The sequence below is a fragment of the Berghia stephanieae genome, chromosome 2 (assembly GCF_034508935.2).
Source record: "Berghia stephanieae isolate SIO BIC M18660-M18661 chromosome 2, UCSD_Bste_1.3, whole genome shotgun sequence".
Taxonomy (NCBI): Eukaryota; Metazoa; Mollusca; class Gastropoda; order Nudibranchia; family Aeolidiidae; genus Berghia; species Berghia stephanieae.
The window spans coordinates 79598736-79614218 of record NC_088361.1 but is presented as its reverse complement, the minus strand read 5'-3'; the positions used below and the strand labels follow the sequence as shown (position 1 = coordinate 79614218).

The 15483-nt window shown below is 36.6% G+C and overlaps 1 long non-coding RNA gene across 1 annotated transcript; it reads left to right on the top strand.

The window, feature by feature from the left end:
- Window positions 1-12113: 12113 nt before the first annotated feature.
- Window positions 12114-13218, top strand: LOC144963737 (uncharacterized). Its single transcript, XR_013643687.1, has 2 exons — window positions 12114-12296; window positions 12827-13218. It is a non-coding gene; the product is annotated as an uncharacterized LOC144963737 (long non-coding RNA).
- The last annotated feature ends 2265 nt before the right edge of the window (window positions 13219-15483 follow it).

The following is a 15483-nucleotide window of genomic DNA, read 5'->3' as shown; positions in this document are numbered from 1 at the left end:
TGTTCTTCTTCTTCTTCTTCATCATCATCTCTCTCTCTCTCATCATCATTCATCATCATCATCTATTCATCTCTCATCATCATCATCTCATCACATCTTCTCTCTTCTCTCTCTTTTCCTTTTCTTCTTCTTCTTCTTCTTCTTCTTCTTCTTCTTCTTCTTCTTCTTCTTCTTCTTCTTCTTCTTCTTCTCCTTCCTCTCCATCCTCCTTTTCCCCATTCCGCTCCTCTCCCTCCTTGTCCTCCTCCTTCTCCTCCTCTTCACCATCTTCTTCCTCCTAACCCGTTGAAACAGAAGATCACATGGATTGTTGTTTATGGTGTAAGTACAGCTTTCAAGTCCAAAGTTATGTAAATGAAATTGATTTATATCCTTTTAGAATCCGCGACTCAAATTTTACGGTTTGTTATTTCAATAGAGGTTGTATCAGGCATCAGCTTACATCACTTTTAAACGATCAAATCATCCGCACTCGTGCATCAGTTCCATTCACATCAATATATCCTACTATTTATTTGGTTGTTGCTGCAGATCTAATAGCATTTCCTTTTTAAAAAAACAAAACAAAAAAACAAACAACAACAACAAAAAACAAAAAAAAAACAAAAAACAAAAACAAAAGAACAACAAAAAAACAAAAAACAAAAAACAAAAAAAAAAAAAAAAAAAAAAAAAAAACACGTCACAATGCAAAGCGTCGATCACCAAAAGAAAGTGAAAAGTGAGTTGTCAGACAGTAGAGCTCAGGATTTTAAAAAAATGTTCCATTGCTATTGAATACAACCATTGTTTACGTTCTTCTAATGGCCCTTGCCTTGTATCAAGAGGTAATGTTTTTGGGTTGAGTTAGGTTATTTGTTTACAAAGACCTGGGTCTAAGTCGTAATGCTTTTTAATTCAGCTCTCTTGGTAAAGATATAACAAAAGAATGGGATAAATTCAAACACCGCTTGCAAAGGGTTAAAACGCAATCCCTTTAAACGCGGCTTAAATAGGTCACAATAATAAGATGATGTCACATCCGTTTATTTTCTAGATTAAGTACATCTGGTTTGTCAATAAATTTCAATTTATGAAAAATATTTTTTGTGGGCTTCATGTTTACGAGACAGCGTTCTTTAGCACGAATTCATCGGAGGGTAGAAACAAACTGGAATTTGAATTAGAAATCGGAAAGATTTAAAAAATTGCGCGATATCAAGTCATAAAGTAAAACAAATTGAAGAGAAGACAAGAGAGATGACATAACTTGAATGGTTGGATTAACATAAAACACAATGGTTGTAATAGGCCCATGACAGCAGTGTGGATTAGTGTAAGCTCACGTTTTGGTTATTGTTAACGAGTTCAATAAAATGTATAAATCCGACATATTTACAAGTCATAAGTAAAGATTAATGTTGACACAATGAAATATAAAATAGGAAGAAAGAATAGAAAATAGAAAAGTTCAAAAGATGATCAAAGAAAAATGTTACATAAAAATTGATAAGGATTTTATAAAAGTAAAGATAAACAAAGATAAACAAAACAATACAACCGAAATATATGGAATAATACTGTGGATATTAACATTTAAAAAGCAAATTAAAAAAGTGAGAAAATTGGGGGGGGGGGGGGGGGGAGGAATTTAAAAAGTTTAAAAAGTAAAAATATGGAAGCAAATAAGTCCATTCCAGAAATATTATGCCAAACAACCCCCCCCCCCCCCCCCCAGCCAAAAAAAAAGAAGAAAACAATACAAAATAACAACAACAAAAACTAAAAACAAAAATAAAACAAACGAACTAAAAAAACATAAGAAAAAACAAATAAAACAAAAAAAAGCTAAAAAAAAAACACCCCAAAAAAAAAAACAGAAAACAAAAACACACCAACAATCAAAGAAAGAAAGAAACAAGAACAAAAAATAAAAAACAAAAAGAAACCAAAAACAAACAAGTAATCAAACACCCCCCCCCCCCAAATAAAATAAAATAAAAAAAACAAAACCCCAAAAAAACTCAACAAAATGTGAGCATGTATATTAAGCAATATCCACTGAACGTGCTCAAAGCGCATTACAATTGGTCCCTCGCATATCCCTCTCTATCTGCTATGCATGGTCCCAAAGACAACAGGGACACTAAACATGTAGGGCGAGACATTATGATGTTTGCTAGGCGATATTACACTTCTTTTCCGACAGAGGAGAGGCTGTAAATGGCCAGGTACTCATTTTTACACCCAGACAAGGTAAAAGAATGTGAGTAGAGAGTCTTTTCCAAGGACTCAACTATGCGCCGTTCAGAGCAGGACACGAACCCTGGGCCTTCCAGTAGGAAGGCGAGTGTCATACCACAAGACTACAATGAGAAATTAGTAAGCAGGCACTGGTGTAAGTGTAAGAGAGAGAGATCTGAACAAGTGAGTATGAAACAGTGCCAGGCAAAGTAAGAAAGAACAATAACTTAACTTGACTTGAGCTTTTATATAGCACAATATCCACTTAATGTGCTCAAAGCACTTTACAAGGTGTCCCTGACCAACAGCAACACGTAACTTGTAGAACGAGACATGACGCCTGCTAGGCGATAATGCCATTTTTTTTCAGACAGAGACTACACTGTTAACGGCCAGGTACTCATTTTACACACGAGTACGGTGAGAGAATTTGAGTGAAGAGTCTTTTTCAAGGACTCAACTATGCGCCGAGCGAGACTCGAACCCAGGAACTTCCGATCCGAAAGTGAGTGTCATACCACAAGACCACACATAACCTCAACTATACAAGAAAAACTCCAATCCCTGTATTGTTATTTCTTGATTTGTCTGACATACACGCTTTTTCAGATCTTTATCACAAGCCCAAATCATAACTGCATAAAAAGCCTCCCATTTTGTTGAGCGCTTCGTTTGGTTGGATAAGGTACGTATGCCTCTGATACAACACTATTTTCTGACGCGTCACGCCACTCTGGTATTATTTAGGAACAAACCAGATTTAAAAAAACAAACAATTGAGTTGAAAGTCAAAGCGGTCAATCAAAATAAAAAATAAAAATTTCTGACAATTAAGAAAGAAAGACTCACTCCCTTCAATAAAGGCATTGATTTTAATCTAATTTAAAAGACCTGGAAAAGTGTGTATGAAACAGTACCAGGCAAGGCAGAGAAAAAAATACAAGGAAACAACCCCCCCCCCCCCTTTTAAAGAAGACAAAACAAAATGGCTAGCTCGACTGGGGATCGATCTTCAGACCTCCTGATTACCGTTCTCGGCCTTTATCTTCCACCAGTGCCTGCTCCTTATTTGTCGCTCAGGTTTTAACCGGTTAACTGCCGTACTCTAGAAAGACACGTATTTAAAAATTTGGCCAGAAAACTCGTCCTTCAGATATCAATCAATTTAAATGGCCCTCATCATGGCAAAACTCTCAAATCTGACACCTAGCTAGGTCATTTAAATCGATCGATATTTGAAGGACGAGATTTCTGACCAAATGTTTGAATACGTGTCTTTCCAGAATACAGCAGTTAACTGGTAAAACGTCAGGTTCATACGGATGTAGGTAATATCGTTATCCACGTGATTTAAAAAAGAAGTAAAAAGTGTATATTCAGAAAACAGTAAAATACGTCCGTCATTGCTAAGGAGCTTGTGTTGCCGTTTATCAAACAGACAATAAACAACATCGGCTGTTAGTCTTTGTTTAGAACGTTAGTCTAACTCAAATTACTTTCCGCCATATTTAACCGACTCAACGACCTAATCACGGCTGGGTGAACATGAGAGAGAGAGAGAGAGAGAGAGAGAGAGAGAGAGGGGGGGGGGGGACCAATCTACTTTTGATCATAAGACAGACACACCACCGAGGATCCACAACGAAAACCCATAATATACTTAATTTTGTTTCAAACCGGAATTATTTTTTTTAATAATTGGTTTAACTTTGCATTAACAAACTGTTTGCACTGTTTAAACAAACTTTGTAGGGAGACGGAAAAATAATCATGCTCCGACGGAGGTCATATCAAATTTCTTGTGAATAATAATCATTCCGTGAGAGGGCCAATTCTTATAGATCTTGGTTCTTAATGTCTAAAACTCTTTTAAAGGACACACGCACACAAAATGAAAAAACAAAATATACGCAAAGAGCCGCTGAGAAAATTCTTAAATCACAATTCATATAAACGCATACCCGGACAATAATGCCGGCCGTTTCATCCATTACTATAATACTAATATGGGATCAAATATTATGCAAATGAAGCTTGACTTTCGAGGCTTTCGGAAAGCGAAGCAATTAACACGGACCTGTTTATTGATGTCATCAACGCTTCATGATAAATTACCATCTAATGGCCTGGACAAACTTAAATATCTCGGTTTCTTTCATTCTCTCACTTTCACCCTCTCTATCTTTATCTCTCTTGGGTATTCATGCATGGGGGCGAACACTGCAGAGAAGGGAGAATGTATAAAGAATCCCACAGTGAAAGGAGTTGGAAGAGAAAGAGAAAGAAAGAGAGAGAGAGAGAGAGAGAGAGAGAGAGAGAGAGAGAGAGGGAGAGAGAGAGAGAGAGAGAGAGAGAGAGAGAGAGGATATAAACAGATAGAGAGAAGTGGCAGTGAGATAGATAGATAGATAGAGACATAAGGAATGGGAGAACATAGACTGGAAGATCAGTGATTTGATAAATTAGCGATAATAAACGCGAAAATATGATTATTTTGACAGATAATATCAAATATAGATCTATAATTATTCATACACATATATAAAATAACAATAGTTGACAGTCAATAAATGATAAGGTATAACCAATGACATAATTTATTCAAGACGGGGTGCTTATTTATCATTCAATATTGTAAAGCAGATTTGTGTTTTATGATTTAAAAAAAAATGTTAAGATACGAGATAATTGTGGATCACAATGATGCTTAAATCTCTATTCATTTAGTGTTAAATGTTTTATAATATTATTTTCCTTTTTTCCTGTTTTACCGCTTCGAAGACATGGGTTCATCTTTGTTTCTTTTTCATTGACAAGCCGAGCCTAATCTCAATTCATTGATATTTGAAGTAAAAAAAAAACAAACTCGAGTGGTCAAAATATAATCATGGGCATTTGTCTGTAGAGGGCAGAATTTACTTCACAAATCGTAGCGACAAATTACTTATCAGATGCCTATCAACTAGGATACTATTATAGATATCTGTGTATTCAAACCTTAGACTGGCGGGATGAAAACACGGACTTCATAATAATGTCACAATGAAACTTATAACACCCAACATGAGAACCCTCGATGGAAAAGATTCTTAAAACTGTCCGTTTCTATTCTTACTACGTATCCAAAAATGCCATTCAATGACACCAGTTCTGATGAACGCAAAACCTTTTAACCTAGCTAGCTATAGAAGATTCTCTTTTCTGAAATGTTTCTATTTGGCGATAGTTTTGTTGAGAGTGACATTTTTTGGAACTTCAGAGGTAAACCGTGCGCCCGAAAAAAAAAAGCAAAAAAAAAAAATAAAAAAAGCTTTACCTATTCATTTAAGAAGTCAATGTAACAATTACAGACGGAACCCAGATCTCCCACACCTTCAACACGATCATCCCGTATACAATAACAATATTGAATACAAAGATTAAAAGCACAACAGGAATACGTTGAGCCCATTATCTTCTGAGAGTAGAAGCCAAGTTTCAGGTTCTTTGATGAGGAAATGGCCATGACAACACAGCTTATCACTCGTGATCAACCACTCCATTACGGAATCAAAGAGGAAAGACGGGATTATCAACACTTGTTGAACACCCCTTCTGTGTACTTAATAAATGGTATAAATGATTTCTTTCGCACCTCAGTGTCAATACCAGTGGGTGAAAAACAACTTCAGCTTTTGTTGTATGGTAAATTTAATAAATGAAATGATGATTATAATAAGAACGTGATTTCACAACAAATGACTAACTATAACGTTATGCTAGGTATTTAGATCAAAGAAATGTATATGACTAAATAACTCAGAGAACAGTATTTGGCTGCAGTTGTCTATAGACAGAAGGTTTTTTGTATACTTGTATACAATTAAAAAATTGAATGAAAAATGACATGGAAGAATCTAGAGATGATTCCCCCATCCTATTAATTTAAAAAATCAGCTGGGAAAAAGAGGAGCAATCAAAAACAAATTTTAAAAAATCAAAACCGAGAGAACTACAAACAACATATAATTATATATATATATATATATATATATATATATATATATATATATATATATATATATATATATATATATATATATATATATAAACAAATCATGACATTTTTACAAAAAACATATCTTATTCAACCGAACTTCAATTTTCATCAAAGCCTCTACCTCGTTCTCATGGTTCTGTCAAAGAAAAGTTAAATAAGTCGTCTTCAAATGTGATGTTTTTAGACCGGGGTTTTTATTTTTAAAAATACAAACGATGAATTGGTATGCTAGTGATAACATGCAAGGAAAAAGAATGAAAGAAAAAAAAACATAAAAAGAACAACAAAATAACTCACAAATCAAAAACAAAATAAAATGAATAAGGGAATGATAAATGGTAACGTAATGTTTTATCCTGATGGCAACTTATTAAAAAGTATATATATAAGACTCTTTCATTAAAAATCGATTACGATACTTTTATAAGAGGACAAAATTTCTTGTCACAATTTGGATTTAGATTGCTAAACTTTTCCCCCAAAAAATTGATTTTAAAAATTAGATAACTTACAAAAAAAAAATTGATTTTAAAAATTAGATGAATTGTACAAAACAAAATCAGATGGAATGGACTTTAATCAAGCTTAGCAATAACCAAAACGTTTCGATTATAACCCTTTGTTAGCAATCATCAAAGGGATAAATATTATTATTTGGTTTAATAGTCGATTGAAGATTTTTTTCGGGTCTCCAAAAGCCTATTATAGTCAGGGAATCTTTTTCTCTTTCTTTTTCTCTCCATTTTATCCAATTTTAATTTTTTTCTTTTCCAAAAAATATCCTGCTCTACATAAGGACAGTTCAGCGAATACTTACTGTAACCAAAAAAAAAAAAAAAATGGGAGGCTGACATAGTCTATAACGAGTGCATTAAAATGCGTCAGATTATTTCTCTTTGGTCATTTTGTGGAAATTATCCTTTCCAGGAAATAGGCTCTGAGGCGTCAGCATTGTCTTTTGATGGGGACGGGGATTTGTGACCTAATGCCGGACAAATTGCCTGCCTCTCTGGATGGAGAGAGATATGAAGGAGTCGTTAGCGAGGCGGGGGAAATAGTTGAAGAAGGATGGGGACAGAATGGTTGGTATCTGGACGGTGAGGAATTAAAAATGGGGAATCGGTCGGGTCTTTGTCCAGAGTTGAATACTGATCTCTTGGAATTAATGATGTCACCGATAGCCGTATGGCCTTCCTTGGTGAATTATGCACACTCCTCCCTTTAAAAGCCAATGAAGATATCGTTGTTTAGATGCTGAGAGTGTCAGAAGGTTAGATTATTGCGTTCTTTATTGTTATCGGTCGTGTACCGCCCGTCAAAAGTTGATGTTCTAAAGAAAACAGCCCCATGTCTTACTGGGAATCGAACACACAGCTTTTAGTACATAGGTCTTCAAGTTTCAATTTCATCTCACAACAATTTTTGTGAGTAGATCACACCAATATCAATAACATCAGTTTATTTATATCACGACCGATTTGATTGTATCTTGTTACCAAATAGAAGTATAAATTGATATGATTTTCTTCACGTCCAAAAATATCTGGCAACATAGAGCGCACTATTTAAAAAAAAAGTGACATGGCTAGAAGGAACGAAATTGACGTCATCCAGCTCTTTGTTAATTCTTTTTAGCCAGCCGTTTTAATGTGCAGTTCTCATTAAATTGTATTACTCAGACTATAAACGTTTAAGGTTACACATGGTATTGTGTGATGGTAGGATTATTCTGGCTGACGGCTGTTATTAGTTTTTTAAACTAAAGGCAGAGCATTTATTATGATTAACATAATTTTAAGATTATGATAGTTGCAAAATCTGCTATTTTGTTTACATTGTTGCACATCCTATTATGATAAGCCGGGGTAATTTTTTTATTTGTAAATAACAATGTGAAATTGAATGTAAGCTTCAATTTGATATACGAATACATATAAAATGGGCGTTTCGGGTTTTCCCCTTTATCAACAAAACAGTATGAATGAAACACTACAGACATTCGTGTTTCATTAATCCTGTTTTGTTGATAAAGGGGAAACCCGAAACGTCCATTTTATCTGTTTTCGTATATATAATTGAAGCTTACATTCAATTTCACATTGTTATTTATTTATTCGAACTTCGAGCAGCACCATTTACATTACTTTTTATTTGTAGGACTTCAAGAAAGTAATGGAGCAAAAGTTTATCCGCATTGAATATCCAAGGAATGTAATGATTGATTGAATTCAACATTGCAGAAAATGAATAATAAGCAACCAAAGACTGGTGGTTTTATTTGTTTATTAATTTTTTTTTGTTTTTGTTTGTATTTTTGTTTTGTTGTTGTTTTTTTTCTGGTTTGATATGGAAACAATTTTCAGAAAACTTCAACAGAAAAAATACCACGACTTGAAAAAAAAATGACACAAAAAATAAATCGAGGTGTTTACATGTGTACTTGATCGTTTTCCTTACCTCAGCAGGAGGGGTCATAGAATGAACATTTGAACCCATAGTTTAGAGGAAGTGTTTCGATTTAATAAACACCTAAGGCCAGATATCATAAACTGTCTTATTAGCCTGACTGGGTAACAATAAGAGAAATGTGTGATCTATTTCCCTTGCGTTTATATGTCTATTATAAAAGAAGGGATCATAAACATTATGTGGTTGGCTGATAATAAAAAGCCTTTCAGCAATGCAACAATTTTAGGAGCAAAAATTAGCAGCTGAGCGGTCGTGCAGGTGTCTAACGTCAACTTATATCGCTGATTTTAGGAACGGCTGAATGTGGAAGAATGCACAAAGTCAAAGAGACACGAAGAACTTCACACATTCAGGATTTCCGAATTTCTTAAAGTAAGTAACAAAAGCACGGGGCGGTTTGTAAGCGGCGAGGGTGGTTAATGGCTTTAGATTTGACACGCTTTAGAGATCGCCAGCTCGTCAGAAGGTTGTTGAACAAAAGCCCATCCTTCAAACGGCTTCTGTACTTGCAGTGTAAGGAAACCGAGCGGGTTAAAAGACGAGTTATCGTTGGTGTGGCTCTTTTTACATTCAAGTCAATTTCTAGACGGCTTCCGCGGAGAAGCGTATGAAAACATTTTCCGCACTATTTGAAGCGATTAGGCTCAATTATCCGACAAGCCATGCCCACTTCGACCCTTGCTCTCCTATAGCCGTCACATTTAGACAGTGTGACAATCAAACTATGGTCTTTAGGGGGGCCCGCTGACAAACGGCCCGCTTAAGAACAACCCGTGGACGTCTTCATAGCAGGGCTGTTCGTGGTCAATAAACTATGCAGCTTGGGGAAGCAGCCTCTTCACAGATTTCTATCCAGGCATCTAGTCGACACATCATCTGCCCTCATCAATTCCTCATTTTGGTTCTAGCATTTATTGTTCTTCTACTACCACAGTCTCCCTGATTGAGCTCGTCTAGTCGTTGAATTTGCATGTTAACCACCATTGTACTATCGTTGCCGTCATGTCAAATGTCTGGAAATACGGAATAGCTTTCACTTTTTAAAACGAGTTTTACAAAGAAGAAAATGGGAATAATAATATAATATCGCATTTATTTGTGTATTGATTTTAAGTTAACAAGATCCACGATATTTGTCCAGTGTGAAGACAAAAAAAAAAAAAATAAAAAAATAAGATGATACTACAGAATGGTCAGACGGGAGATTAATATGGGGTGAAGTTATGGATTCACTTGATGGGACATCGTGCTTTAAATATGATAATGAGAGAACAAATATTAAAGTTCATGTAGATAAAGTGACAAAAAAAAAAAGAAGACAAAAAACTTCTAGTAGAGAAAAGTCATGTTTAACATTTCCGAAATTTAGGGGTTGGTGAAACCGGATTATTCATAAAATAATAATTTAAAAAACCGCAGGAAAAGAGTCATTATAAATACAAGATGTTTCCTTCAACGATAGATAGATCAGTTAGAGATTAGTCGGATGCACAAAAATCGAATATCACGGTATTTACAATTGAGTATCAATCTAAATTGTGTTTTGTTTGTATTCCGGTTAGAACTTTTGCAGTGTTATTAATCTCTTTTAACACGCACCTTTCTCTTTTACGATAATTTGGGAAGATGGGTCTGATAGATCTCGCGGAAAGTCCTTTGCGATAGACAAGCGTCCTATCCAAAGTGTAGCAAGCAATTGCTATTGTCCCTTCCACCTATAGAAAATGGGATAAACTACGGCTCCATAGGCCTTATGCGACATGCACTTATTTAGCAGGTCTGATAACCCATTTCCTTATGGGATCATTGTTGTAATGAAAAGCTAAAAAAAAAAAAAAAAAAAAAGAAATATTGTCCATTACAACAATGTCAAATTAGGTCCATAAGTGGTTCGGTTCGGATGTCAGACCTGCATATATGTACACGTCGGCATTATGGCTCCAAAGGACAACCTTTTCTGTTACAATTATCTGAACAGAAATATTCTAAAAATTTCAAATGTCTTTTTAAATGTCAGATCTATGTCCACGCACAGCTTTCAAAAGATCTATTGGATTAATTCAAAATTTGAAAGAATTTCTTTGAACTACAAAACTGTCTTTTAACCGACGTGTTCTTATACACAGGTCAGATAACCCAAATCATTATGGGCTCATGGTTGCAATGGGAATGCTCTCAGACCAACGCAAATATTGTCCATTATTACAATGTTAAACAAGCCCATAATTGCGTTCAGTTATCGGACCTGCAAAAACTTACATCTAGCACACAACCTTTAACCTTCCTCCGTTTTGTTTTTGTAGTCTCAGCTTCATTAGTTCAATAGAAAGGAAACACCAAAAAGCTTCATGTTTTCCAATCCCTATCAAACTATGCGTCCACTTATGTTACAACCATGTCTCAGAAAAGTGAGTGGAGCAGGCACTTATGTTGGTAACAACAAGAGATGAAGTGAGTAGAAAAGTGCCTGAAGACAATAAATAGAGAATAATAATTTTTCGCGGCGGTAGTGGGGTTTGAACCCGCGACCTTATTGGTACGACAACTCCGCCTGGCCGGTGAGAGCATGACTCTACCGTATGAGCTATCCACGAATCAAAAAAAAATTCGTATCAAACTCAGGTCATTCATTACTAGAGCCTTCTCTCACCGACTACTGGAGGTAACGGGTACACACACACACACACACACACACACACACACACACACACACACACACACAACCAACGCGAAGTATTTAGCCAGCTGTTAAGCTTAATAGCCAAAATTCTCAACACAAACATATAACATAGAAACAATTGAGACATTGAGTATGCTCCGGTATATGGGGTAATTTTTAATTCAGAAAAGTGAGTGGAGCAGGCACTTATGTTGGTAACAACAACTTTTCTACTCACTTCATCTCTTGTTGTTACCAACATAAGTGCCTGCTCCACTCACTTTTCTGAATTAAAAATTCACCCCATATACCGGATGTGACGAGCGATTTTCTTTCACTGCGTGATTTCTTTATCATTCGTCATCGTCTCGTTCAAAACCACTTCAAACCGAGTGGACGAGTCATATATTTGCCAAGGCAGATTAACACCTCCAGCAAGATAATCAAACCATGGACAGTCTTTCTCAAATAAAGCTCTAAAATCTTTCTAACGGAAATTTTGGTCGTTAGGTGGTAAACCTTTCCATTGTATAATGGAACACTCACTTTCAGCTTAAGGCTTATTTACCTGTTCAAATTGTCTGCCCATTGTATTCATGCCTCCTGCTAATTACCTTTTCCAAACAAGACGCCAACGTGCATATGCCCTGAGGTCTTGTCTCGTTCAAGAGTAGCTAATTGCAATTACTGTCCTAGTCTCTCCGGTAATTCTCCGTTATTCTTTCTTACCAAAGCATCTGGATATCATTGGCTATCTAAAACAGGAACATTCTTCTGATTGGCTATTTTCATTTCACAAAACCAAATTCATATCTGAATCTAATCACACACACGCTAAGAAGCCCAAGAGAAAAGAGCTATCTCTCCAATTTCAAACTTGTAAAAGTTTGTCTATCTCGGCTGGAGGTAAAATGAATTATTGGTTAACATTCAAAGTGGAACGAGATATTACTGTAAATTCAATTTAATCTGTTATTAATATTATGGTTGTGTATATATTTTAATTGTGCTATTCCATGGATATTCGTAAGTTGGAATACCTGTACAAAACCATATCTATATGTATCTTATTTTATAGTTAACAGTTGTTTATGATCTATGTTATTATTTCCTTTATATTCAATATGTATATTGCTTGAATGTCTGTACCCCACCGCCAATCGCCGGCCACACATCATAACCTCAATTATAATTAATAAAAATAAATAAAGAAATACCAGGGACACAACCCTGTTAAATTCTCATCATGTAAGATAGCTCGACTGTCAGTTGATGTTTAAAACATATACTAACTACCATTATCATGAAGTTACTGCTTCTCCTTGCCTTTGTCGGCAAATAAAGGCTGTTATGATGTGTCGCTCAAGGACGATTCGGTGGCGAAAGACAAACTCGATTGGCTCTAAGACCTTGTTGTTTCAACTCTTAAATTGAAGGTCCTGGTCCTTTTCCGTGTCGTTGGAGCACCCAGTTGTGCCGAATCCCTGCATCCCAGTCCTTGAACAGCGGTAAAACCCTGATGTCAGCCTAACTACAACACACTGTTGTGATGTCCAGAAAACTCTGCAAAGCAGGCGCCAACCCTGGAACTAGCTGATACATTTGCCTCAGTCAAGCAAGCCGGCGGGATAAAGATAAGCCAAACGGGCTTATACCATTTTCAAATGTATTTTCCACAGACACATATGATTATATCAAAGTAAACAAATAAATATATAATAGATTAGATCCACTCAATTAGAGCTATTCTTCCTGATATTAAATAAATACTTATTCTTTCTATCTTTTCCTGTAACAATCTAATTAAACTTTATGTATAGAATTGTTATTATTGCATTTGGGCGTTACTATTATTGTCTTGACTCACTTGTTATTAATACAATTAAGTTATAAGGGACCCTAAGGCAATTCTTGATCTCCCCTAGATTAAACCTGAGCCGTTTGTGATATAGGTTGAGTGGTGCAGCTGGTAACGAGAGCCATAGCGCGCATACTAGTTCGAATCCAGACCATTGAGCTATCGGTTGGACTCGATCCCACAACAATAACACACAACCCGCCACACCGGAGCATATGGATTCGTGGATAGCTCATACGGTAGAGTCACGCTCTCACCGGCCAGGCGGAGTTGTCGTACCAATAAGGTCGCGGGTTCAAACCCCACCACCGCCGCGAATTTTTTAAAATCTTTATTGTCTTCTGGCACTTTTCTACTCACTTCATCTCTTGTTGAAACCTGTCTCAATGATACAAGGCATGGGTTAATCCGACGTGATCTTATTTGAAGTATGATAACCCACATTTTTTATGGGCTCAGTGTTGTCATGGAAGTCCTCTCAAACCGACGTAAAATATATATTCAACGATACCAATATATTCCATGATACCAATATATTCCAGGATTCTAATATATTCCAAGTTACCAATAAATTCCATGATACTAATATATTCCATGATACCAATATATTCCATGATACTCATATATTAAATGATTATAATAATATATTCCATGATACTAATATATTATACGATATCAATATATTCTATGATTCTACTATATTCCATGATTCTAATATATTCCATGATACTAATATATACGATACCAATATATTCCATGATACCGATATATTCTATGATTCTAATATATTCCATGATTCTAATATATTCCAGGATGCTAATATATTCCATGATTCTAATATATTCCATGATTCTTATATATTCCATGATTCTAATATTATATTCCATGATACTAATATATTCCATGATACCAATATATTCCATGATTCTAATATATTCCATGATGCTAATATATTCCATGATTCTAATATATTCCACGATTTTGAGACAAAACAGGTCACTGGCACAGTCTTCGTTGACCTCACTGCAGCCTATGACACAGTGAATCACAAGATCCTACTCCTCAAAGTGGCTAAAATGATAAAGAATAAGAAAATTGTAAATATTATCCAGTCACTTCTCGAAAACAGGCGCTTCTTTGTTGAAATGGATGGCCGGAAGAGCAGGTGGCGCACCCAGAAGAATGGTCTTCCCCAAGGATCAGTGCTGGCTCCAACACTTTTCAACATATATACAAATGATCAGCCTGAGTTCCCAAATATCCGCCGATTCATATATGCTGATGACCTATGCCTCGCAACACAGGATGTGTCCTTCCAACCAATCGAGAGCAGACTGACAAATGCCCTAGACACCCTTACAAAGTACTACACTAAAAACTCGCTGAACGCCAACCCAGGGAAAACACAAGTGTGTGGATTTCACCTCAACAACCACCAAGCCCACAAAAAACTTAACATCAAGTGGAATGGCCAGACATTAGAGTACAACTACCACCCAGTGTACCTCGGAGTGACGCTTGATCGGACTCTGTCCTTCAGAGAACACGTGAGGAAGACCAAGGCAAAAGTGTCCACGCGTAATGCCATCCTTGGAAAGCTGGCAAACATGAACTGGGGAACTGACCCTAAAACTCTAAGGACCCCAGCATTGGCCCTCAGCTACTCAACTGCGGAGTACTGCTCAGCTGTATGGGCCCGATCATGCCATGCCTCCAAGCTAGACCCCGAGCTCAACAACGCCTGCCGGATCATAACGGGCCAGCTGAGAGCAACACCATTACCACTGGTCTACCGTGCAGCAGGAATAGCCCCACCACACATCCGGAGGGAAACTCATGCCCAAATACAAAAATACAAACAGGAAATGGACCAGAGACACCCCCTTCATGACCACAATTGCCCCAAAAGCAGGCTCAAATCAAGGAAAAGCTTCCTCACATTAGAGAGCCTTCACCCAGACCACTCAGCATTCTTCCGCCTGGACAAATGGGTAAAATGGGACAAGACAGCAAACGATGCCCTCCAGCCCCCAACAGAAAAGCTCCCAGCAGGCACAGACCTCAAGAGAAAAGAATGGGTGGCGTTGAACAGAGCTAGAGCAAAGGTGGGAAACACCGCCACCAACCTCTTTAAATGGAAAATCTCACCGGGCACTGAATGCCCATGCGGTCACCCCAGACAGACCATGGACCACATCCTGTCTGAATGCTCGCTGGGACCTCACTGCACCAATG